This window comes from Arachis hypogaea, chromosome 6, assembly GCF_003086295.3.
Source record: "Arachis hypogaea cultivar Tifrunner chromosome 6, arahy.Tifrunner.gnm2.J5K5, whole genome shotgun sequence".
NCBI lineage: Eukaryota > Viridiplantae > Streptophyta > Magnoliopsida > Fabales > Fabaceae > Arachis > Arachis hypogaea.
The window spans coordinates 43,443,596-43,468,039 of record NC_092041.1 but is presented as its reverse complement, the minus strand read 5'-3'; the positions used below and the strand labels follow the sequence as shown (position 1 = coordinate 43,468,039).

The window sequence follows — 24,444 nt, the reverse complement described above, 5'->3', positions numbered from 1 at the left end:
ATCAATCAATCCTCGTGGGATTCGACCTCACTCTATTGTGAGTTTTTACTTGACGACAAATTCGGTACACATGCCGAAGGAAATTTGTTGAGAGACAGTTTCCACCTGCATCAGTTTATGGCGCCGTTGTCGGGGATTGATTGTGCATCAACAATGATTAAATTAGGAGATCACTAGATTGAGCATTTTTGTTTTGTTGATTTAATTTTCTGTTTGAGTGATGAGCGGATAATTTATACGCTTTTTGGCATTGCTTTTAGTATGTTTCTAGTATGTTTTAGTTAGTTTTTAGTATATTTTTATTAGTTTTTAGTTAAAATTCACTTTTCTGGACTTTACTATGAGTTTGTGTGTTTTTCTGTTATTTCAGGTATTTTTTGGCTGAAATTGAGGGACCTGAGCAAAAATTTGATTCAGATGCTGAAAAGGACCGCAGATGATGTTGGATTCTGACCTCCCTGCACTCGAAGTGGATTTTTTGGAGCTACAAAAGCCCAATTGGAGCGCTCTCAACTGCGTTAGAAAGTAGACATACTGGGCTTTCCAGCAATATATAATAGTCCATACTTTGCTCGAGATTTGATGGCCTAAATCGGCATTCCAAATCAGCTCAAAACTGCCCGGCGTTAAACGCCGGAACTGGCATAAGAATGGGAGTTAAACGCCCAAACTGGCACAAAAGCTGGCGTTTAATTCCAAGAGAAGTCTCTACATGAAAATGCTTCAATGCTCAGCCCAAGCACACACCAAGTGGGCCCGGAAGTGGATTTTTATGTCATTTACTCATCCTTGTAAACCCTAGGCTACTAGTTCTCTACAAATAGGACCTTTTACTATTGTATTCTTATCTTGGTAGCTATCTTTATTCTTATGCTATCTTAGATCATGGGGACTGGCCTCACGGCCATGCCTAGACCTTGTTCTTATGTATTTTCAACGGTGGAGTTTCTACACACCATAGATTAAGGTGTGGAGCTCTGCTGTACCTCGAGTATTAATGCAATTACTATTGTTCTTCTATTCAATTCAGCTTATTCTTGTTCCAAGATATTCATTTGCACCCAAGAACATGATGAATGTGATGATTATGTGACACTCATCATCATTCTCACTTATGAACGAGTGCCTGACAACCACTTCTGTTCTACAAGCAAACAAGGCTTGAATGTTTATCTCTTGGATCCCTTGATCAGAATCTTCGTGGTATAAGCTAGAATTGATGGCGGCATTCAAGAGAATCTGGAAGGTCTAAACCTTGTCTGTGGTATTCTGAGTAGGATTCAATGATTGAATGACTGTGACGAGCTTCAAACTCCTGAAGGCTGGGCGTTAGTGACAGATGCAAAAGAATCACTGGATTCTATTCCAACCTGATTGAGAACCGACAGATGATTAGCCGGCCATGACAGGGTGCGTAGAACATTTTCACTTAGAGGATGGGAGGTAGCCACTGACAACGGTGAAACCCTACATACAGCTTGCCATGGAAAGGAGTAAGAAGGATTGGATGAAGACAGTAGGAAAGAAGAGAGACGGAAGGGACAAAGCATCTCCATTCGCTTATCTGAAATTCTCACCAATATATTACATAAGTATCTCTATCTTTATGCTTAATTCATATATCATCCATAACCATTTGAATCTACCTGACTAAGATTTATAAGGTGACCATAGCTTGCTTCATACCAACAATCTCCGTGGGATCGACCCTTACTCGCGTAAGGTTTATTACTTAGATGACCCAGTACACTTGCTGGTTAGTTGTGCGAAGTTGTGATAAAGAGTTGAGATTGCAATTGAGCGTACCATGTTGATGGCACCATTGATGATCACAATTTCGTGCACTAAGTTTTTGGCACCGTTGCCGGGGATTGTTCGAGTTTGGACAACTGACGGTTCATCTTGTTGCTTAGATTAGGTATTTTTCTTCAGAGTTCTTAAGAATGAATTCTAGTGTTTCAAGGTGATGTTCTTATCATCACCAAAGCTGATTGATTTTCATCAATTTAGCTCTTGAATGCAATGTCCTACTGAAGCTTGGCTAGCCATGTCTAATTCCTTTAGACTGAAGCTTTAGACTAACATTGCATGATTCCTGGAATTCTCATTAGGAATTTTGATATCTTTATTTTCTTTTCCACTTAATTTTTGAAAAAACCAAAAAAATTACAAAATCATAAAAAAAAACCAAAAATATTTTATGTTTCTTATTGAGACACTAGTCTCATTTTAAGTTTGGTGTCAATTGCATGTTTCTGTTCTTCTTACATTTTTCATGTGTCTTCATTGATCTTCAAGTTGTTCTTGATGATTTACTTGCTCTGATCTTTAAATTCTCTTGTCTTGAGTGTTTTGTTGTTTCTCATATGCATTCTCAACTTGTTAGTGTCAATAGTATACAAACTTATAAGTTTGGTGTCTTGCATGCATTGTTTATTTGATTTCAGTTGCATTTTGATTATTCCTCATTATTAAAAATCCAAAAAAAATTTAATTTGTGTCTTTTCAAGTCAATAATACAGAGAATTGAAGATTCAGAACATACTGCAGAGGAATTACACAGAAAAAGCTGGGCGTTCAAAATGCCCAGTGAAGAAGGAAAACTGGCGTTTAAATGCCAGCCAGGGTGCCTGGCTAGGCGTTTAACGCCCAAAAGGAGTGAGTTTTGGGCGTTAAACACCAGAATGTGCACCATTCTGGGCGTTTAACGCTAGGATGGCACAAGAGGGAAGATTTTGTTTTTAATGCCAATTTTTTTCAAGTTTTCAAAATTTTTCAAAATCAAATCTTTTTCAAATCAAATCTTTTCAATCAAATCTTTTTCAAAATCAATTTCTTTCCATTTTCAAAAATACTTGCTATCAATTAATGATTTGATTCAACATTTCAAGTATGTTGCCTTTTCTGTTGAGAAAGGTTTAATGTTTGAATCATATCTTTTCTTGTTAGCCAAGTCATTAATTTTCAAAATCAAATCTTTTTAAATTGTTTTTCAAATCATATCTTCTCAATCGTGTCTTTTTAAAACTATATCTTTTTCAATCATATCTTCTTAAATCACATCTTTTTCAAAATAGTTTTCAATCATATCTTTTTAATTTCTTATTTCAAAATCTTTTTCAAAAATCACTTGATTTCTTTCCCACTCTTAGTTTTCGAAAATCAATTAATCTTTTTCAAAATGTTTTTAAAATGTTTTTAATTTTTTTTCAAAAATTTCTTCCCCTCTTCTCACATCCTTCTATTTATGGACTAACACTACTCCTCAATGCACAATTCGAACTCCATCTTTCCTTGATAAGTTCGAATTTTCTACCTCTTCCTTCTATTTTTCTTTTCCTCTGACACATCAAGGAATCTCTATACTGTGACATAGAGGATTCCATATTTTCTTGTTTTCTTCTCTTTCATATGAGCAGGAGCAAAGACAAAAGCATTCTTGTTGAGGCTGACCCTGAACCTGAAAGGACCTTGAAGCGAAATCTAAGAGAAGCTAAAGCACAATTCTCTGTAGAGGACCTAACAGAAATCCTCAAAGAAGAAGACATGGCAGCCGAAAACAACAACAATGCCAACAATGCAAGGAAGGTGCTGGGTGACTTTACTGCACCTACTCCCGACTTCTATAGGAGAAGCATCTCTATCCCTGCCATTGGAGCAAACAACTTTGAGCTTAAGCCTCAATTAGTTTCTCTAATGCAACAGAATTGCAAGTTTCATGGACTTTCATTGGAAGATCCTCATCAGTTTCTAGCTGAGTTCTTACAAATCTGTGACACTGTCAAAACCAATGGGGTTGACCCTGAGGTCTACAGACTTATGCTATTCCCTTTTGCTGTAAGAGACAGAGCTAGGATATGGTTGGACTCACAACATAAAGAAAGCCTGAACTCTTGGGAAAAGCTAGTCAATGCCTTCTTGGCAAAGTTCTTTCCACCTCAAAAATTGAGTAAGCTTAGAGTGGAAGTCCAAACCTTCAGACAAAAGGAAGGTGAATCCCTTTATGAAGCTTGGGAAAGATACAAACAATTGATCAGAAAGTGTCCTTCTGACATGCTTTCTGAATGGAGCATCATAGGTATCTTCTATGATGGTCTATCTGAACTGTCCAAGATGTCATTGGATAGTTCTGCTGGAGGCTCTCTTCATCTGAAGAAGACGCCTGCAGAAGCTCAAGAACTGATTAAAATGGTTGCAAATAACCAATTCATGTACACTTTTGAAAGGAATCCTGTGAACGATGGGACGAATCAGAAGAAAGGAGTTCTTGAGATTGATACTCTGAATGCCATATTGGCTCAGAACAAAATATTGACTCAACAAGTCAATATGATTTCTCAAAGTTTGTCTGGAATGCAAACTGCACCAGGCAGTACTAAGGACGCTTCATCTGAAGAAGAAGCTTATGATCCTGAGAATCCTTTAATGGAAGAGGTGAATTACATGGGAGAACCCTATGGAAACACCTATAATCCTTCATGGAGAAATCATCCAAATCTTTCATGGAAGGATCAACAGAGACCTCAACAAGGTTTCAACAACAATAATGGTGGAAGAAACAGGTTTAGCAATCGCAAGCCTTTTCCATCATCTTCTCAGCAATAGACAGAGAATTATAAGCAGAGCCACTCTGACTTAGCAACCATGGTCTCTGATCTAATCAAAACCACTCAAAGTTTCATGACTGAAACAAGGTCCTCCATTAGAAACTTGGAGGCACAAGTGGAAAAATTACTGAACTCCCTCCTAGCACTCTTCCAAGCAATACAGAAGAGAATCCAAAAGGAGAATGCAAAGCCATTAACATGACCTACATGTCCGAATTTGGAGAGGAGGAAGAGGTAGTGAGCGCCACTGAGGAAGGCCTCAATGGACGTTCACTGGCCTCCAATGAGTTCCCTAATGAGGAACCATGGGAATCTGAGGCTCACACTAAGACCATAGAGATTCCATTGAATTTACTTCTGCCATTCATGAGCTCTGATGAGTATTCTTACAATTGTGTTACAGAATGATATAAAAAATTCAGAAAAGAATGAGATATGAAAGATAGAAAATGAAAAGAGAATTTTTAATAATACATTTAATATTTAAAAAAAAAAACATCTTTTCTTGATTTCCAGTGTTAAATGAAAGTTGACAACAACTAGATTTTACCAAATAACCAGCTAATAGATAAAGAAAACACATTTGCTACAAGAAGCTAGCCACAAGAAAGTGAGAATATGGCTATATCTTACTGTGATAATGACAATCTTAATGAGTGAAAAAACGATTCCACACAAAACTCACTGGCAAGTGTACCGGGTCGCATCAAGTAGTAATAACTCACAAGAGTGAGGTCGATCCCACAGGAATTGATGGATCAAGCAACTTTAGTGAGTGATTAGTTTAGTCAAGTTAACATTGGTGAATTGGATGAAATTGAAGCAATAGAATGTAAATTGCAGGAAATTCAGATCGCAGAATATAAATTGCAAAAGTTTAGATGACAAGAAATGTAAATTGTAGTAAATGTAAAGGGAATTGGGTGCTGGAAATTAAAGAGGCAGTAAATCAAAGCTTGGAACAAGTGACAGAATCTTAAATGACAAGGAAAGTAAATTGCATCAACGGAAAAGGGAATTGAGGTGTAGGGAAATTTAAATTGCTTAGAAATGTAAATCAAGCTCACAGCAAACTCATGGAAAATTTCAGAAAGGAAAACTTGCAAAAGAAGATTATTAGAAACTGAAATTGCATAAGCTAAAGTGAATTGCAACACTGAAATATAAAGATGCAAAAAAATTAAAGTGTTTCAAAGAGAACTTTCTATTTTACTTCTACTCATACTCCTAATGCTCTTTAGCAGAGCCAACCTCCTTTCTAAAATGGAACAGATGCCTTTTTATAGGCTTTTACAAAAATAAAAATAAAATTAAAATTAAAATTAAATTAAAAAATAAAATTCCTAATCTAACTTCTCTGTGTCTTGTGCCTTTAAGTGATGTCCATGAGTTTTGTTTGCTTTGGGCTTGAAGAAGAGTGGATTGATTTGGATCTGGCTTCGGATAAATTTGTATCAGGTGGGTCAGGGTGTGTTTAGTGAGGCTCCAATGAAACGCTCCGTTGGGTTAGTGAGCGTTGCGCTCACTTGCCTTGTGTGCTTCTCTTGTCCCAGGCTCCTTGGTGTAGCGCTCAGTTAGAATTGTGAACGTAGCGCTCCTTGGTGTTTCCCCCCTTCGAGCCTTGGTTGCTCCCTTTGTGTCAATTTCCTCTTGGGGTAGCACTCAGTTTGGATCTTTGAACGTAGCGTTCTTTTGATGCCTTGGTCTCCTCTTCGAGCCTTGCATGCTCCCCTTTGTGAGTGCTGCGCTTTGTTTTTCTTGCATTGGAAGCCGGAAAACGCTCAATTAAATGAGCGTAGCCTTCACTTTAACGAACGCTTGCCTTTGCATGGTTCATGGATAATTTCAACACTCATTGCCTATTGAATGCTAGCGTTCTATTTTATGAGCGCTCTTCCTTGCCTTTGGTGAGCGCTACGTTGCTTCATTTTAACGTTACATGCATTCTTTCATTGGTCTCTTTAGTAATGCCATATTTATTCAATGCATTCATTCACTTGGCATTAATGATTTAGTGCTTCATGCATGCATTCAATTAATAAAGCCAATTGCATTAGAAATGTATGGCTTTAATGAATAATGCTAATGCATTAACGTTAAAGCATTCATTCATTAATTCATTGGCTTTAATAATGTATTACATGCATGCTTGATTAGTAATGCCGTAAAGCTCATTCATTTAATTCATTCTAATTAAATGCATGCACTAGTTATTAAATCATGTATGCATACGGCATTAATAATCATATGCATGCTTTAGTTATTAATTCATGCATGCATAAAGCATTAATAATTGAATGCATGCATGCCTTAGTTATTAATGATAAATTTATGCATAAGGCATTAATGCATATGCCACGGCTTCATGGTCATGGGCCACGCTTTTAAAAGTGTGACCTAAGGTTTCAAAACGTGTTCAATCTTCAAAGCGTGCCCAAAATTCCTCTTTTTTTCTTTTTAGCTTATTTTGTGCTTTTTTTCCTTTTTTTTTTCTTCTTATTTCCTACAAAGTTTATAAAATCAAAAGATCAAAGAAATATACACTACAAGAAAAACACTCATTCAGCCACACTTTTTTAAGCTACATTTGAAAAGCGTAGCCTATTCCTAGAATAGGCTACGCTTTTTTGCAGGGTGCCCTTTTATAAGAGAATAGGAAACACTATTGAGGCATCACTCCAAAAGTGTCTTCTTAGATATTTTAAACATCACTTATAAAGTGTAGCCGTATCTGAATAGCTATGGAGACACTTTTTACACAAAGGAAACACTTTTAAAAAGTAACCCATTTATTATGTTTTGGGTGCGATTCTAAAACGCTGCCTAATCCATGTAAGACTACTAAATCCCTCAACACTTACTAATTTTTTTTTCATTTTCACCAACACAAAAGTAACTTCAGAATTATTTCACTCGAGAACCCCAACTCCTCAGTCCTCATCACCACCAACACTTCGTCACTATCTCATCAAACCCCAAATACGTTCTGCCGTCGCACCTCCACTCGAGAACCATCGGTGTCGGCACTCCTCTTCCACACTCACCGCTCCTCTGATCCCGTCGCTCACCGCTCCTCTGTTCCCGTCGCTCACCGCTCCTTTGATCCCGTCGCTCACCATCAGTCGTCTTCGCGGCGTGCTGACATCGGTCGTCAGCATCGTCCTCTGATCCCGTCGCTCACCATCGTGGTGGAGAAGGTATCTACTCATGCCGATTTTGTTCTAAAATTTCAGAGGGTTAGGATTCCGACTTTAGGGTTTTCAATTTGGGGGTTTGGTGACCATTTGCGGCGTGAGTGAACTCTCGTACCCTCATTTCTCCTTTTAAGAATTTTATTATAACTTCTATGAAGATTGATACTCTTGGACTCTTGGTACCAAATGTTCAGAAACTGATGACAGGAGAGGACCATCATTAAGAGCTAAGATTGTAGGAAGTAATCACAAGAACAAGAACAAGAATAAAGCTAAGGTGGGGTTAGCAAGACGAAGCAATCACAAGAACAATTCTTTTGAAAAATGTTTCATCCATCTCAGGTAATGTTCCTGAAACCTAAACTGGAAGCTTAGTAAAAACAGAAACAAGCATTCCTTTAAAGCTTTCGTGCCTTGGTGTGATATAAGATTTTTTGATAAATGCTCATAAAGAAAACAGTTCTTTAAAACATTATATTCTTCATAAATGAGGTTAAATAACCAGTAACAGTAAGAACTGAAATGTGCCGGCTGTGCAGATAGGGAAGAAGATTCTAACAAGCAAAGAGATTAAGATAATAATGCATTCTGTAGTAAAAACACTAAAGATACAATCGATAAACTGAAATTGAAAATAGACTGAAAATTAGCTACTTGACTAGTAGATATGCATCAATGTGTTTCTCAAGATCAAATGTACTCTCCTTGTTTTCTCCTTTATCTTCACCATTTAGGACATCTCTTTTAATTCAGCTAGTTCTATGGCCACTGAATTGTTCTAAAATTTGAGAGAGTTCTGATTTTAGGGTTCTGATTTGATTCACTTTTTGCTTATCAGCTTGCATTGTTTGATTTGATAGGGGTGTTCTCAAGAATAGGGCTATTATAATGGCATGTGTGTGCAACTATGCTACTCTGTGAATTTGCTTCAGCTTGCGTTTTGCTTACTCTGGTTTGTGCATGCCTTCAATTTTGGTTCTTATGATTTTGTGTGTGCGTGTGTGTTCAGCTGCTTGAAAATAAAATCATTAGTTGGTGTTTATTCAGTTCTGTTCTATTCTGATTAAGCTTTTGAATTCCATTATATTGTTTATTTGATGTTGTCGTGAATTGTGATAAGTCAACTGGAAAAGCATACACAAAATTGTACTGATATTGGGTGTGTTGTAGTGTTGAGTTGAGAATCTTGATGCGTATTAGAAAGTAGTATTATGACACTGACTTCTGGTAGCTAAAGAAAGTGTCTAGTTCCAGTTGTTGGCTGATTTGTTATGATAACTCTGGATTTGTTTGAAGAAAAACTTTGGATGATTTGTTCTTAAATTGGCTTATGACCAATTAACAGCTTCTGTAACTAATCTTTTTATGCATGCTCACTGACATATTAGAGATGCATACCTATGTAAGACACTTTTATGGCAAACCTTATGCATTTTTATTCATGTTCTTAACAAAATAAACTAAATATTTTGGTATAATAGCTCTAGTTGCTAGGCTGAGTATCCTATAAAGTATAAACTAGACTTGAAGATTATATAGTTGCAATAATGGAATCACTCTTGCTGAATGTGACATCTTAATGGTCATGTTCATGGAATGAAATTATATCTAAAGTTGCAACATAATAATTATATTGCAATAATTTAATGAATTGTGTTCTTTTTAACTCTCTTTTTACATATTTAATATAATTAGTGTCATTTCAAGTGATGAAGACACAAATTAAAAACATATATTCCATAGTGATATGATATATTTTGCTCGTGATGATTTGTATATGATTTTCAAATTGAGGTCGTGATAAAAATTTAATTAGTTTTTATTTATTTCCATTGAGCAAAATTCAAGCAAAACATACTGTGATCACAGGCATCCATTTTCCATAACCTCCACCCCGGATCATAATTACCCAAGTGTTCATATTAAGATACTTGGTGATTGGACTGGAAATCTGAAAGCCAAATTCGTTAAGGTGAATTAATCTTTATTTGTTTACTTATGTTCCTATCAAAATATTGGTTTCTCGTATGGTAAGTAACTAAGTCTATTACTTTGCTGAATTCTATCAGGTGTGCCAGCCACCCCTCAATGGCCAGAGTGGACTTCTAAGAGCTGACTGCATCAAAGAAGACAGCCAACCGAGGTGAGCCCAAATCAAAGTGGGAAAATTATGATGCCAAGCGATTAATATTTCAAAACTTGTTGGTTTTTTTTATTTGAATTTTTCTTCTTTTTTCCTTGCGAGATTCATGGTTTGGATTTAAATTCTGGGTGGTGGTCAGATTTAATTAGTATAGATACTATGCGAATTTAATTTTTTTATTCCAACTGTTTAATCATTTGCTTGTTCCTGATTTGAGCTACAATACTCAATAGGTTATTGAATTTAGAATGCTAAGTAATGCCATTCAAATAAGCTTAATGAATATCTCATATAGTTGTTTCTGAATTGTGACTTCAACTCTTTAGAATATTTTATCACTTGAGAAATTATACTATGTTATAGTTGGTGTTCTGAAGAAAAAACTAGAGTATGGACTCTATTTGGTTTGTGCATTACTTCAAAACTTGTTGATTTTTACTACTTTGGATTCTTCTTCTTTTTTCCTCGGGAGATTCATGCTTTGGATTTGAATTTTGGGTTGTTATCAGATTGCTTGAGAATAGATACTATACAAATTAAATTTTTTTTAATCCAACTGTTTGATCATTTTCTTGTTCCAGATTTGAGCTACAATAGTCAATAGGTTATTGAATTTAGAATGATAAGTAATGCCATTCAAATAAGCTTAATAAATATCTCATAAAGTAGTTTCACCTTCTTTAATTTCTCGTCTCTGGATGCCATTATTAATTTCTCGTCTCTGGATGCCATTATTTATGCCGCTCGGATATTGTATATGTTATTAATATGTTAATTACTTTTTTCTTGTTGTACTTTTTCAAATTATAATTATTTTTCTATATAATTATGCAGGATAATTCTGAAGATGCGAGTGAAGATTGAGATGCTGATCATGATGGTTTATTGACAAAGATGGAAATTGAAAGATGTATGGTTGATGATGATATCTTTTATTAGAAGCTAAGATACATTTATATGATATAATATTTTGGTTTTTCCTAGTTTATTAGCAGTAAACTCTAAGTGCATTATATGAGTATACTTATTCTAGTTTGAGATGTATGAATACTCAAAATTATGATCATCCCAATATTTTTGGTTCATTGTATAATTATATTTTGTTTCAGTATAATTTTTATTATTTAAAGATTATTGTATGGTATTATTATATATGTATTCATTTTTATTTTATAATAATTAACTAATTTAATTAAAAATACAGGATTATATATATAATTATATTCTCAAATATTAGAGTTTAAATAAAAAAAATTGTTAGAAATTTTTGTTTATATATATATATATATATATATATATATATATATATATATATATATATATATATATATATAAACAGAAATTAAAAAAAATTGAGGGACAAAAGGCTACACTTATATAAAGTAGCTATAGGTATACTATTTGCTACATTTATAAAGTGATGCAGTAGCCCTGAAAAGTGTAGCCTATTCTTTAGAATTACAGTAACTATTAGTGCTGAAAAGCGTAGTCTTAGGTCCTGAACAGCATCACTTAAAAAGCGTACCCTATTTTCAAAGGCCAGAAGCGTAGCCTTTGATACAGAAAAGCGTAGCCTTTGAGAATAGGCAACACTAGTATAGGCATCGCCTACAAAAGTGTCTCCGAAGCCTAAAAAACGTAGCCTTTTCCTAAGGCATCACTTTTTTTCGTTTTTGGCTACACTTTTCAAGTGTACCTGAATGGGTGTTTTTCTTGTAGTGATATCATTTAACCATAAAAGAATGCAATATTTAAACACTAATCATCAATTTCTTGTATGAAAAAGTATAGAAAAATATGACATGATGACATGTCATCACAACACACCAAACTTAAACCTTGTTTGTCCCCAAGCAAGAAAAGAATCATGCAATAGAGATTGACAATCCAAGGTGAGAAGAATAGCAAGTTAATGTTCATGGTAAGCTAGTTTTCTATTCATGCTTCAATCACAAAAGAAATGTAAATGATCGATGCTTCTATATAGCTCATTTTATGAAATATTTCCCTTTTGTTTCTTCCTTGAAACAAGCCTTTGATTTTCTTATTAGCTTCTCCTTTTGGCTGCTTTACCCCAGGAGTTGATAACAAAGCTACGATTCTAAATGCTTTGTTTTCAAGTATTACCACTTGATACATAAGCACCACAAGCATTGATTTAGAGGACTTCATTAAGCTCATTTGTTTCTTTTCTTGACTCTCTAATCATTGATGCTCAGAGCCTTGAGCTTTGAGGGAGTGCATTTGCACTTAAGCCTAGCCTTGACTCTAAGTGTTTTGTTTTCAAGCTTTTTGCTTGATACATAAACACCACAAGAACTTAACAAGGAAATTGTCATTGGTACTCAGAGCCTTCAGCTTTCTCATTCTTTCCGTTTTTCTTTTCTTGTCTTAACTGCATTTGCTTTTTCAAGGTTTTCATGATTTTAAAAAAAAATCATAAAATGTCCTAGATGAAAACTTCAATTAAATAAAATCCAATGCAATTGAGCAACAATTAATCATGCTAGCCTTCCAATTACTTGTATGCACATGCTAAGTTCTCCTTTAATTCCTTGTTTGTTTATGATCATGATACTTTACTACTTTGAACTTTACAAAACTCAAGTTGGTAGTCATAGTGGCATAGCAACATGTTACAGATCAAAATTCAGGCTATGCTTATTCATACACACATGTAAAAAGAGAAGATAAAGACAATCAAGCAATTTAAAGTGCTGGAAATAAATGAGAGGAAAAGGAACTATACAACCTTGTAATTCATCTTCTCTATTGTTGTCATTTTCCTCCCATTCTTCCCTTTCCCCTACCAACTTCAGCATGCTTGCTCATCCTCAAGCAACAATTATAACAATGGTGATGGGGCTAAGATGGATCATGAGTGTCTTACACAATGAAATGTTAGTAGTACATGTGTTTTAAGCAAGCAAAATAAAAGATAACCATGAAGGCACAGAGAAACAGAGACATTGTGATTGCAAAAATAAGAGGGTGTGCATGATACATAGCATAAAAAATAAGTGGCACACCAAACTTAGTGTGACACTTTCACTTAGAATTGATGCAAATATCCAGTAAAGATTGGAAGCAAATTTTGTTGCATAACAACACCAAACTTAGAATGCAATCACATATCCATTTATTTGAACTAAGACTAAACACAAGGAACTGTTATATGTTAAATACAATCACCAAGCCAAGAATCTGTCACGAATAAGGATCTCTTGGTGATGTATTAACAAAAATAGTTAATAAAAGAAAGCATTAAGAACAAGGAAATGACTAAAACAAAGAGAAAACTAAAATTGTCTAACTAAAAGAAAGATAACACTGTAAAGGGCCTTATGATTATGCAGACAAGTGGTGTTGCTGAATGAATTGCATAGAAAAATAAGTGGCACACCAAACTTAGAATCTTAGTGTGTCACTTCCATGTAGAATTGATTCAATAATCCAAAGGGATTGAAAACAAATTGTTGCAGGGCAACACCAAACTTAGAATGTAACCATATGCTAATTTATTGAAATTTTAACAAAGCTGACAGGGAAAATAAACAAAGCAAATGAACGAAATGTTACCTAAGTTGGGTTGCCTCCCAACAAGCACTCTTTTAGTGTCATTAGCTTGACATGTTGTTCTTCACTTTCTTCCTCTTCTTCCAGTTTGTTAAGAGGAATGACCTCAAGGGAAGAGATGAACCAGCTAGTGTCCCCTGTCTTGGCCTCTCCTCAGCAAGCTTCCTTTTGTTAATGGCTTGATTGAGCTTGCTTGCTGGATCAGGGGTAGGATCGGTGCTCTTGTTAGTTGCCTTCACTTCTTGGATATCAAGACTTGGTGGTTGTGTGATTGTTGGAGCGATTTCTTCATTAAAAGCCTCTTGAATTGGTGGTTCCATGAGCCCTTCCTTTATGCACTTCTCTGATTCACTTAAGTATGATTTCTCTTGATTGACTTCTCCACTTTCTTGCTCTTTCACTTCCTCCTTTGCACTCAATATTTGACTTAATAGTACTTCCATGTTTTTTAGGGAGTTCTCTTGGTCATTCCAGGACCTCTGTGCTTCCCTTTCATATCTTTCAAGCATGGTTTCAAGCCTTGAGAGGCTTTGGTTCATGAAAGTTTGTGTGGACTGAGTTTTGGAAGAGATTTTGTGTCAAGGGATAGTTGAGTAATGAAGAATTTTCAGATGAAAAACTGGGAGGTGAGGTTTGACAGCTTTCCATGAATGAATTGAAGGTTTGCTCAAGTGATGATAGCTCTTGATAAGTGGAGTATGAATTGTCAGATGCTTTCTGATTTTGATTCTCCCAAGCACAACTTGAAGAATTATTGAATTCATCACAGTATGAATCATCTTGTGGCATTGGGGAACAATTTTCCATGTATGCATTGACAACACAATCAAAAGATGTTCCTTCATGAACAGAAGATGAAACATTGAAATTCTCTTCCCAGCCACAATTTATGTCAACATCATAGCAATGTGAGTCACTTTGTGGCTCTGGAAAATAGTTCATTTCACTTGATTGTTCATACTCTTCTTGATATGCCCAGCTACCATGAGGATAATGACATAAATCATTTTGTGGTTCTGGACAATATCTCATGTGATTTGCTTGATCATTTATCATTTTTTGGTGATACTCCCAGCCACCATTAGAATAATGACTTGCATCATTTTGTGGTGGAGAGAAATATCTCATATGATTCTCTTGCTCATCATGTGTCTCTGAAGCAAATCTCCATGGATTGGAGTGCTCAGGATCTGTAACTTCTTGGTGATATTCCTAACCACCATTAGAACAGTCAATTGGTGATGGTGGGTGATATCCCAGAAAATTTGTTTGATCACAAGATTAGTTGAACTCCATTTGAATTTTGTAAAACAGAACGCAAACTAAAATTGAAATTCATGTCACAAAGACGAATTTCTTAGTGAGGCAATAACTCAAACACCTTGCTATCAGCTTAAAACAGAAAGCAAAAACAAAAAAATGCTTAATCAAGACTTCTCACCCACTTAATCATTGTCAATCTAATCAATCCCCGGCAACAGCGCCAAAAACTTGATGAGTGGAAAAACGATTCCACACAAAACTCACCGGCAAGTGTACCGGGTCGCATCAAGTAGTAATAACTTACAAGAGTGAGGTCGATCCCACAGGGATTGATGGATCAAGCAACTTTAGTGAGTGATTAGTTTAGTCAAGCTAACATTGGTGAATTGAATAAAATTGAAGCAATAGAATGTAAATTGTAGGAAATTTAGATCGCAGAATGTAAATTGCAGAAGCTTAGATGACAAGAAATGTAAATTGCAGTAAATGTAAAGGGGATTGGGTGCTGAAAATTAAAGAGGCAGTAAATCAAAGTTTGGAACAAGTGACAGAATCTTAAATGACAAGGAAAGTAAATTGCATCAACAGAAAAGGGAATTGAGGTGCAGGAAAATTTAAATTGCTTAGAAATGTAAATCAAGCTCACAGCAAACTCATGTAAAATTTCAGAAAGGAAAACTTGCAAAAGAAGATTATCAGAAACTGAAATTGCATAAGCTAAAGTGAATTGCAACACTGAATTGTAAAGATGCAGAAAAATTAAAGTGTTTCAAAGAGAACTTTCTAATCTACTTCTATTCCTACTCTTAATGCTCTCTGGCTGAGCTAACCTTCTTTCTCAAATGGAAAAGATGCTTTTTATAGGATTTTTACAAAAATAAAAATAAAGTTGAAATTAAAAACAAATTACAAAATAAAATTCTTAATCTAGCTTCTCTGTGTCTTGTGCCTTTGAGTGATGTCCAAAAATTTTGTTTGCTTTGGACTTGAAGAATAGTGAATTGATTTGGATTTGGCCTTTGGATGAATTTGGATCAGGTGGGTCAGGGTGTGTTTAGTGAGGCTCCAGTGGAGCGCTCCGTTGGATTAGTGAGCGTTGCGCTCACTTGCCTTGTGTGCTCTTGCCCAGGCTCCTTGGTGTAGCGCTCAGTTAGAATTGTGAACGTAGCGCTACACATGCTGCCTTGTTTCCCCCTTCGAGCCTTGGTTAGCCCCTTTGTGCCAATTTCCTCTTGGGGTAGCGCTCAGTTTGGATCTTTGAACGTAGCGCTCTTTTGATGCCTTGGTCTCCTCTTCGAACCTTGGTTGCTCCCCTTTGTGAGTGCTACGCTTTGTTTTTCTTGCATTGGAAGCCCGAAAACGCTCAATTAAATGAGCGTAGCGTTCACTTTAACGAACGCTTGCCTTTGCATGGTTCATGGATAATTTCAACGCTCATTGCCTATTGAACGCTAGCGTTCTCTTTTATGAGCGCTCTTCCTTGCCTTTGATGAGCGCTACGTTGCTTCATTTTAACGTTACATGCATTCTTTCATTGGTCTCTTTAGTAATGCCATATTTATTCATTGCATTCATTCACTTGACATTAATGATTTAGTGCTTCGTGCATGCATTAATTGTATTTTAATTAATAAAGCCAATTGCATTAGAAATGTATGGCTTTAATGAATAATGCTAATGCATTAACGTTAAAGCATTCATTAATTCATTGGCTTTAATAATGTATTACATGCATGCTTGATTAGTAATGTCGTAAAGCTCATTCATTTAATTCATTCTAATTAAATCCATGCACTAGTTATTAAATCATGTATGCATACGGCATTAATAATCATATGCATGCTTTAGTTATTAATTCATGCATGCATAAAGCATTAATAATTGAATGCATGCATGCCTTAGTTATTAATGATAAATTTATGCATAAGGCATTAATGCATATGCGTGCCACGGTTTCATGGTCATGGGCCACGCTTTTAAAAGCGTGGCCTAAGATTCCAAAGCGTGCTCAATCTTCAAAGCGTGCCCGAAATTCCTCTTTTCTTCTTTTTAGCTTATTTTGTGTTTTTTTTTTTTTTTGCTTCTTTTTCTTCTTATTTCCTACAAAATTTATAAAATCAAAAGATCAAAGAAATATGCCATTTAAGCACAAAAGAATGCAATATTTAAACACTAATCATCAATTTCTTGTATGAAAAAACATAGAAAAATATGACATGATGACATGTCATCAAGTCCACATTTGGACGAAAGAGTTGTGAATTCATTGCCACATGTTATTAATAAAAGAGGTATTACAAGTTAACTCAAATAGTTGGTATAGACTATTAGTTATTTTGTTTAAAAATCTCATGTACGTAAACTTATTGACTATACATTGGTCATCTATAGGGATTCAAAAATCTCTAATGAGATCCAGCTCTAAATGTTAGAGAGTGTAAGGATTCCTTTAGTGTTGATCCTCAAAAAGGTCAGGTCACTACAAGAAAAAGGCCTATGGCCACGCTTTTTTTAGCCACGCTTTAAAAGCATGGCCAAAAGTGGTCAATAGCCACACTTTTATGAGGGTGGCAATTGAAGAGAGATTTGGCCACCTTTTTTTGCTACGCTTCAAAAGCGTGGCAAAAACGGTTAATGGCCACGCTTTTATGAGGGTGGCAATTGATTAGAGATTTGGCCATGCTTTTTTTCTATGCTTAAAAAGCGTAGCCATAGAGAAAAACAGGCACGCTTTTAAAGCGTGGCGACAGAGTTTCATTATTGTGTCATTTTAAAAGCGTAGCCGTTTCCTACAAGTCTTTTGGCACGCTTCAAAAGCGTGGCCAAAAGGTTCCAAAGGCAAAAAAAACATTTCAATGAAGTCCCTTCGAAATAACCTTGACTTACACAATTGGCACACCCTCTCTCTTCGAAACTTCATCTTTCTCCATCTTCATGGTGCACTGGCCCTATCCCGTTTCTCCCTCTTTCAAAGAACCTAAACCCTAACTCGTTCAAATGGCAGCGGTTAACCCTCTCTTCATTATCCCTCACCCTAAACACTGACGATTAACCCTCTCTTCAGCACTCCAAAGAACATCGAAGAACCCTAGCACTCCGCCAAGAACCACAGCCCTCTACAAAGAACATCGCCGACGCTCGCAATGCCTCCGTCAATGCTCCCTTCGCCGCCATTCCCTTCCTTTGCTGCGAACCCCTAACCTTTTTCCATTTTTCACTAGGCTATCGAGCCAGCAGGTAGTAGCATCTTCATCCCCTGCACCATCGTGTCGAGCCCCTTCGCCCTCCATCTTTGAGCCCCGTCCAGCCGTCGTCGTCTAGTGCCTCTCCCTTTCTGGTAGCCACTGTGTCTTCCTCCACTTCCTACACTACAGTCCTTTCAACATAGAGCTAGCGATCGGACATCGCAAGGTGCATGGAAACTTCACAACTTTGAACTTCTGTATTTCCAAATTTTTTTCTTCTTTTCATCATTCTCACTCTTTGATCTCTCCAAAAATCTCATTCTCCTCTCTTCCTTCTATGATTCAAAGGAGTTTTGCTTCGAATGTTTTCCCTTTTTCCCAGTGAGGGTTTTTGTGTTACGGAAAGAGCGAGAGAGAGAGAGAGAGGGAGAGAGAGAAAGAGAGAGAATGATGATGATTTCCATTTCGAGAGGCTTGTTCGGGTGGTGACCCGCCGCACGTACAACCGCTCACACCGGTATCGGTGCCGTAGGTGTCACCATCATCGTACCTTGACATAATCCCTGCCACTCTTTGTCTGCATCATCAAGAATGGAGCCTTTGACTCAGGTTGGTTCTTGATTTTTTTTTGTCTGATTTTTCACTGCATCTATTTGTTTTTCTATTCTGTTCTTGAGTTATTTCTGGTTTGTTCCTAAGTATTTCAATTATTGATTTTTGTTATAATTTTTAATTTGTTCTTGATTCTTGGTTGGCATATTTTTTGCAGTTCTCTAGTATTCTCTTGGTTGCTACTCTTGATTCTTGATTTTTTGTTATGATTTTTTAATGCTTCTATTTTTTCATATTCTATACTTGAGTTGATTCTGTTCTTGATTTTTGTTTCTTGATTTTTCATTGCATCTATTTTTTCATTGCTCGATTCTGTTCTTGATTTCTATTCTTGTATTTTGTCTGCATCTATTTTTCACTGCCAGTTTCTGTTCTGCTCTTGATTCTTGATTTTTGTTGATTTTAAATTTGTTTTCTAATTTTTGGACAATATTGTGTTGATTTCACTGTCTACATAACTAATTTGGAAGCACTGGCCATTTTTTGGAGTTATATTAAGTTTATAGCTTCTAACGGATAATGAATTTGGATAAACCAAAGTGAGTCTTCCCTCTAATTTACCTCAAGTTTTTCACCAAGCAAGTTAATCCAATAAATAACTTATATACATGAGTGAAGGGTGAAGATTGCTAACATTCACCCTATAGCAGTGAAGGTTATAATTCTCTTAGAGGGTTTCCTAACTTTCATTCCTATAGAGTGAAAACCTTAAAGGTGATATTATTAACCTTCACCATTATAGCATTCCCCATACATATATATCCACCAAGAAATTCTAGTTATGTCTTTCAACATTATAATGAGAAGTTCCAAAAATGGATAGGTTCATTTATATTTTAACTATTGTAAAATATTCTTAGGTAATACTTTTATTTATGAATAATAGTAAAATGTCATGATACCTCTATGATTTTTCTGTCTTGTTTGCCTTCAGTTGACTTAGTTAAAAACCTTGTAATATCATGTTATTTTAAAAAATATGTAATGTGCTGCATATCAAAGATGGTTGCTATATGTATTTTGTAAAAACCATCATTCTAATATAATGGTTTGGTTATTTAGGTCCTGCTCAGTCAGTGGTTTGGGAAGCTATGGTGCCTTCCAAAAAGAGGAGTTGTGTGGGTCGTCCTAAGGCTTCTTCTGTTGAAAAGCTGACAAAAGACTTATGCACTAGTTAATTGATGACCAACGATGTCAATGATGTAGTTAATTGAGCAAAACATCTCTTTGCAAAACATCATATTCATATTTTTCTGCATTTGATTTCCAGGATTTCTACAACGCAAACAAATTTGCCAAGCTTGTGAGAAGAAGAGAGTTCATGGCCAGCGCTGCCGAGGGAACCACTGGGGCTCTTACCTGTGCCACTTGTGGCTGCCATAGAAACTTCCATAGAAGAAAGGAACTAGCTGCACCATCCAGGTAGTTGCTACCTCTTTTCTTTCTTTCTTAACACAGACATAGATACTTCAATTCTACTTAGCTTCTAAAATTAAACAAAATGTTTGAAACTATTGCTGCTTCAATTATCTAGTTTTATTATTATTATTCAATTGTGGGGATTCTTGTTATGTTATTGTTAAAGAGGGTTTTGATTTATTGATGGGGCTCATCAATGTGTAGAGTTCCATTTTGCTTTGTTGTATGTTGAAATTTTAATAGAAAAGTGTGGGCTTAAATGAGAGTGTTTATTTTTAGGCAGGACTATTATTATGATAAAAAAAATTAAATATATATGGTGGGGATCCTAGATTCTTAGGGGAAATGTTACTTTAAGACTTTAAGTAGCCATCATTTTGTAGTTCTATTCACGCTTTTGTCCTAAAGTAAGACCAAATTAAAATTTAATGGCAAATTTGAATTTCTGATGAAAGAAATAATTAACTTATCCCAAGCTTGATGTTATGAGAAAACTATCAATCAACAACTTGATCCTTTATCCCAACTCTAATAATATGTATTTGGATGGCAATTGATCCAAGATGCTTAATTTGGCTTAATAAGGACTCATACATGAGTTTAATGTACCTGAAAGAGCAAATCCAGCATCAGCTGAGTTTCAACCCTCATGGATTTGAAAATGGCATGTTTGCTTTAGTTCTGTCCTTTGGCCTACTGCTTACAGCATTGAGAAGCCGAAAAGCAAGGTCTTGGCGGTATGGTTCAAGTATGATTTTTTTTATCTGTATAGTTAATTTGTGGATTATTGATAGAAAGTTCCAAGAAATATTAAGCACTTCCATTAGGATATTCTTTAATCATGTTTCAAATAATTCTTATAACAAAATTTATGCAAAGATGATATGTGAGAACCGCTAAATTGATTCATATAAAAATATATATATTCATGTAAAATACTAATCAGAAGACAAAAAGGACTTGATCTAGTAGTAATTAATTGATTTTATTAGCAAAAATCATAATATCTAATCGAATATATATAAATTATATTACAAAATTTACGTGGCAGGTGAGTGCAAACATGTACGGAAATGATAGTTAACCGCTTTTGTGCGTTGAAAAGATTGGAGGGAACATGTACGGAAATGAAAAGTTGCTAGGTGTAATACGGGGTTTTATGGAAAATATTTTTTTTCCTATTTCATTTTATGGAAAATACTTGCCAGTCCTGCTTTCATTTTACAAACTTATTTGTACATCTCTATCGTTTCAATGTTTTCTCTTATTTTGTAGTCGAGAGACAGTGCCTATGTTAGGCTGTACACAATTCCCCAGAACAGTGCCTTAATATTGAAGTAAGTCTTTCTATTTTTGAAGTTTCAAAATTTATACATAGCTGCTGATCCATGTATGTTTTATCTGACATCATGAGTTTCTATAATTGATTATCTTCTAGTCATGTTTTTTCTTGCTTTAAGTTCCTGTGAGGTGGATTTCTACTATGATGATCAAAGATTCTAGTTGAGAGAGTGAATTTTAGTCGCCAGCTAAGGAAATTTCTAAACATGTTTTTTGTTTCCTTGTTGATTTTGCTATTTTTGAATTGCATACTTTAATTGACATATGAGCTGACTGTTCTTTTTTATTTTCTTCCATAGATCGTTGTACTATTTATGCAAAGATGGTGTATTGATCAACTTCAGAAAGCAATAGATTATGCTTGTGGGAATGGAGCTTTGTAGTGCTATTCTCCAACATGGAGCTTGTTACCAACCAAACATTGTGCTGATGGTGTTGAATTGGAGTGAGGTGGGAGTTAAGATTTAGGTGGGTGTTGAATTGTAACTCCTTTAACTATAAATTGTGCAAATTTTGATCTGTTTTAGAGATTTATTTGTTCTTTATCAAAGTATGCTTTTGGATGGTTTAGTTTTAGAATTTGAATTTGAGATTTATTTTGTATTTGAGTATTAGTTTTTTAATGTATAAAACAATTATAACAAAAATTATATATGTCACTAATTAGGTTTGATTTGCCTTGTAATAAAAATTGCATACTATATTTATAGGTTTGGTAATAAAAAACGACAGAAAATTTATATTGTGTAGCGATGAAGGTAAAATCAGAAAAAGGATTTTCTTTTAATTTGATAAGGCTGTCGCCACGCCACGCTTTAAAAGCGTGGCCGCGTGGCGATAGCGAGATACAGCCACGCTTTTAAAGCGTGGCCATGTCTATCTCTATTGTTACGCTTCAAAAGTGTGGCCATATCTCACATATGACCATGCTTTAAAAAGCATGAAAAAAAAACGTGGTGATAGGTCACCAAAAGTGTGGCGATAGAGCAACTGCCATGCTAGCAGTTGTGACCCTTTTAATTATACTCAAGTCTAGGAAACACAAAATTTTAGAAAAATATATGACATGTTTGATGAAATTCTAACTACTTGATTAAACTAAGCAGATATTACAAAGAATGATGAACTTCAATGCACATAAACACAATCCATCCGAAGAGCATTTAATAACTTCGACGAAGCTGAGGGTGGCGCAACCAAAAACCCAAAAGCAAAATGATAGTGAGCACATAGGAGAAAAGATCAGCGCAAATAGAAGCAATTCTAGATACATGGAGGAAGAGGGAGAAGAACTAGTTAGTGTAGAGAGGAATTGGTGAGAAAACCGAGTGAGAAGAATGGTTTTGATTTGATTTGGATTGAGCTGTCTAAGTCCAAACTTTGATCTAAAGGTGGATATTTTTTTTTGTCTAGATATAAAGTTGGATTAAATTTACATTTTGAATATGATTAAAAATAGTCTTTAGCTGCTGTATCTTCATTCAAACCCAAACTTAGACGTTAATTACTTGATTAAATTACTTACTGTGGTTGCAGATGAGTTTTAAGCTAAACTGCTATAGAGTTCCCCCGTCAATACATTATCTGCCAAGCTGAAAAATCTAGCATCTTCAAAACTACTCTTATTGCTACAAACCTCAGATACCTTCCTTTTGTTGTTTGAAGTTTTTGTTACAATGTTTTAAAGGAAGAATAAAGATTATTCAACTGAATAACTTAAATTAGAATCACCACTAATAAGTATTTTTTTAATGTAGTCCTCATGCATTGACCTTCTATAACTGTCTTTAGTGTTAAAAGCTTCTATTAGTTCTATTTTATTTATAACTAAGATTCAAGATATCACAATCTCATTTTCAACACTTTGAAACTACACTCTTATACAATAACATGAACAATTGCTGTGAAGCTTCATTTGTTGTTTGAGATGTGAGAGAGAACAAATTATAAAAGTTAAATTTATTTTACTTTTTTATTAAAAAATTTTTAAAAAAATATAATAATAAAAAGTATAATTATAAAAAATTAATAAAAATAATGAAAGAAAAAATAAAAAATAGATTGTGTCTTTTGTTATTGTCTGTATGTCTTTTGTGCCATGATGGATACAAAATATATTAATTTAGTATTTTTGGACACAATATCTTTGTCCATTCTCATTTACCAAACACAATTTTGTGTCTCTATAGTTCTATTTTAATGTCCCGTACTTATAAATAAACGCAGCTTTATAGAGGTCTTCTGATCAGTGCCGTATTCACACCAATGGACTACGAATCCCTTTACAATTTCCTAATCATCCATGATATTTTTCCTTTTCAAACTGGCTAATGAAGCTGAGTTTTGTTGTATTGCTCCACCTATTCTATTTGTGTATACCTGTTTATGTTCTCATGGACCACACATGGTTCTTGCCGTTTGTTCTCATCTTTACAACATTATCCAGCCTCCAAGTTCTGTTTGTTTTCCTTTTTTTAATGTTATTTAAAGCCTTTGTTGTCAACCTTAAAAATCACATAACTTCATAAAATTCTAAAATAAACTCTATGTACTTATCTTCGCTGTTTATGTTTGTCACCAGTGGCCCATAATATGGTATCTATTTCAACTATAAACACATTCAGTCCCTATTAATATAAATATATCTCTTAATCTAACTAGAACTTCCATTCAATCTCTAATTTCTCTGTATTTTTCTCAATTTATTTGCTTTATATGTTTGTTTTTATTTATTTGTTGAACTTTATTTTAGCTAACCAAAGCATAATTAATATGAAAATTATGTGTTTTTAAAAAAATTAAAAAATTTGATTTATAGCAAAATGTTTCAATTTATATACATTATAATACTTGAAAATTATCCCCATCCAACCAGGCATAATAGTTAGAATTTCGATTTAACTCTTAAAATCTTTTGATATTATGATTTTAAATGAGTTTATCAATTTTATAAAATTCATACTAAGTCTAACGATTTTACGATTTAAATCTTGTTAAGATTTTATGTTTTACGTTCTTAATTTACTTTTTCTATTTTACGTAAATCTCGATTTTCATAAAAACTATTCTATTATTTCTTGTAAACTGCCTATTTCTTCCAATAC

General features: G+C 34.8%; 1 long non-coding RNA gene across 2 annotated transcripts; it reads left to right on the top strand.

Moving 5' to 3' along the window:
• The first annotated feature begins 7,393 nt into the window (after nucleotides 1–7,393).
• On the top strand, nucleotides 7,394–11,018 carry LOC112698165 (uncharacterized). 2 transcript variants are annotated; one of them, XR_011861970.1, is made up of 3 exons: nucleotides 7,394–7,804; nucleotides 7,996–8,143; nucleotides 10,779–11,018. It is a non-coding gene; the product is annotated as an uncharacterized lncRNA (long non-coding RNA). The 2 variants fall into 2 exon arrangements; XR_003151404.3 differs by lacking the exon at nucleotides 10,779–11,018 and adding an exon at nucleotides 9,671–9,780.
• Nucleotides 11,019–24,444: the final 13,426 nt, after the last annotated feature.